Source organism: Lathyrus oleraceus, chromosome 4 (assembly GCF_024323335.1).
Source record: "Lathyrus oleraceus cultivar Zhongwan6 chromosome 4, CAAS_Psat_ZW6_1.0, whole genome shotgun sequence".
In the NCBI taxonomy this organism is placed as follows: domain Eukaryota; kingdom Viridiplantae; phylum Streptophyta; class Magnoliopsida; order Fabales; family Fabaceae; genus Lathyrus; species Lathyrus oleraceus.
The window spans coordinates 41,784,873-41,788,024 of record NC_066582.1 but is presented as its reverse complement, the minus strand read 5'-3'; positions in this window follow the sequence as shown (position 1 = coordinate 41,788,024).

Below are 3,152 nucleotides of genomic sequence, written 5' to 3'. Positions count from 1 at the left end.
AGACTCTGAGGGATAGCAGTGCTGAGGCTCTTGCGAAAGCAAAGGGAAAGCAAGCTGTGGTTGAAGAAGGACCAGTGCAGAAGAAGGTGTCTGAGGGTTCTTTTGAGAAAGATGTAAAGGAGTTCATGAAAATCATCAAGAAAAGTGATTATAAGATCGTGGACCAACTGAACCAGACACCATCGAAAATCTCTATTCTCTCGTTGTTGATGTGTTCAGAGGCACACCGTAACGCCTTTCTGAAAATGTTGAATTTGGCTTACGTGCCTCAAGAGATTTCTGTCAACCAGCTCGAGGGTGTTATTGCAAATGTAAGTACGAGACATGGTTTGGGGTTCACAGATCTGGATCTGACACCTGAGGGTCGTAATCACAATAGAGCTTTACATATCACTACGGAGTGCAAAGGCGCAGTGCTGTCGCATGTGCTGGTTGATACTGGCTCCTCGTTGAACATGCTGCCCAAGAAGGTTTTGAGCAAACTTGATGTTGAAGGGGTTGTTCTCACTCCGAGTGATCTCATTGTCTGTGCTTTTGATGGATCCAAGCGATCAGTTTTTGGTGAAGTCACATTGCCTGTGAAGATCGGCCCGGAAGTGTTGTCTTCTATGTGATGGATATTCAACCAGCATATAGTTGTTTATTGGGGCGTCCCTGGATACATGGGGCTGGAGCAGTTTCGTCAACTCTCCATCAAAAGCTGAAGTATGTGTGGAATGGTCAGGTTGTGACTGTGTGTGGCGAAGAGGACATTCTTGTGAGCCATTTATCCTCTTTCAAGTATGTGGAGATGGATGGCGAGATTCATGAAACTCTGTGCCAAGCTTTCGAGACCATTAATATTGAGAAGGTGGCTTTTGTTGAGCAGAAGAAGCCAGGAGCCTCAATCGCGTCATACAAGCAAGCTCTGGAGGTCGTTAATTCTGGCAACGCAGAAGGCTGGGGCAAGATGGTCGACATGCCCGTGAAAGAAGACAAATTTGGCATTGGTTATCAGCCTCTTCAGTCAGAGCAGGGTGATCAGAAAGGGCTGAGTACCTTCACTAGCGCTGGGTTGATGAATCATGGTGACGTCTTTGCAATCGATAGTGAAGACAGCGACAATGATTGTGATTTGGACAACTGGGTGCGCCCGTGTGCTCCAGGGGAGATGGTCAACAATTGGACGGCCGAAGAAATAGTCCAAGTTACTCTTCAGACAGAGTAATTTTCTTTTGTTTTTCATTCTGCACAAAAAAAAACCCTACGCTCTGCCCGGGACGTAGTGGTTCATTGTAGGGCCACATCATGTTTGATTTCAATGATTATCATTAATAAAGGACGTTTTGCAAACAAATTTATGCTCACTGTCTTTCTGTCTTTTGCTTTCATTTTCAAAACAATAAAAATGGAAATGTTTTTTGTTTTTGTGACTTTCTTGAACTCTTTTCTAAAACAAAGCATTAAACATCATTCATGCAGAATCGATCTTGCGGACTCCACTAAAAACAGTTCTGTTATGGCTCAGTATGATTTCGATAATCCCATTTACCAAGCCGAAGAGGAGAGTGAAGAAGATTGTGAACTCCCCAAAGAATTGGTCAGATTATTGAAACAGGAGGAAAGGGTCATCCAACCTCATCAGGAAGAGTTGGAAGTCATTAACCTTGGTACCGAGGACGCCAAGAAAGAGATCAAGATCGGGGCTGCTTTAAAGGAAAATGTCAAGAGAGGGCTGATTGAGATGCTGAGAGAATATGTGGAGATATTCGCATGGTCGTATCATGATATGCCTGGGTTGGATACAGATATTGTGGTGCACATGCTACCCCTCAGAGAAGATTGCCCTTCGGTAAAGCAGAAGCTTCGCAGAACTAGTCCTGATATGGCTGTTAAAATCAAAGAGGAGGTTCAGAAGTAGTTGGATGCGGGTTTTCTGGCAGTTACCAATTATCCCCCTTGGGTGGCCAACATCGTACCCATGCCGAAGAAGGATGGTAAAGTCAGGATGTGTGTCGATTACCGGGATTTAAACAGAGCCAGTCCGAAAGATGACTTCCCATTACCTCACATTGATGTATTGGTTGATAACACTGCTCAATCCTCGGTTTTCTCTTTCATGGATGGATTTTCTGGCTATAATCAGATCAAGATGGCGCCAGAAGACATGGAAAAGATGACATTCATTACACCTTGGGGCACGTTCTGTTATAAGGTGATGCCATTTGGGCTGAAGAATGCCGGTGCTACCTATCAGAGGGCTATGACGACTCTCTTTCATGACATGATGCACAAAGAAATTGAAGTGTACATGGATGATATGATTGCGAAGTCTCAGACAGAAGAGGAGCACTTGGTAAACCTGCAAAAGTTGTTTGAAAGACTGAGAAGGTTCAAACTGAGGTTGAATCCAAACAAGTGTACGTTTGGAGTGGGATCCGGAAAGCTGTTGGGTTTGATTGTCAGTGAGAATGGGATTGAGGTTGATCCAGCGAAAGTAAAAGCTATTCAAGAAATGCTTGAACCAAGAACGGAAAAGCAGGTTCGTGGGTTTTTAGGGAGATTGAACTACATTGCACGGTTCGTATCTCACCTAACTGCCACGTGTGAATCGATATTCAAATTGCTGAGAAAAGATCAAGCAATCAGGTGGAACAATGATTGTCAGAAAGCTTTTGATAAGATAAAAGAATATTTGTAGAAACCTCCAATCCTTATACCTCCAGTTCCTGGGAGGCCTCTGATAATGTACCTTTCGGTGACCGAGAACTCGATGGGGTGTGTATTGGGACAGCATGACGAGTCTGGTCGCAAAGAGCATGCAATATACTACCTTAGCAAAAAGTTTACCGAATGTGAAATAAGATATTCACAACTCGAGAAAACTTGCTGCGCTTTGGCATGGGCTGCTCGCCGACTGAGACAATATATGTTGAACCATACTACCTTGTTGATTTCTAAGATGGATCCAGTGAAGTACATCTTTGAAAAGCCGGCTCTTACCAGACGTGTGACTCGTTGGCAGATGATTTTGACTGAGTATGATATCCAGTACACATCGCAAAAGGCCATCAAGGGTAGTATTCTGTCTGACTACCTTGCCGAGCAACCGATTGATGATTATCAGCCGATGATGTTTGAATTCCCCGATGAAGACATCATGTACTTGAAGA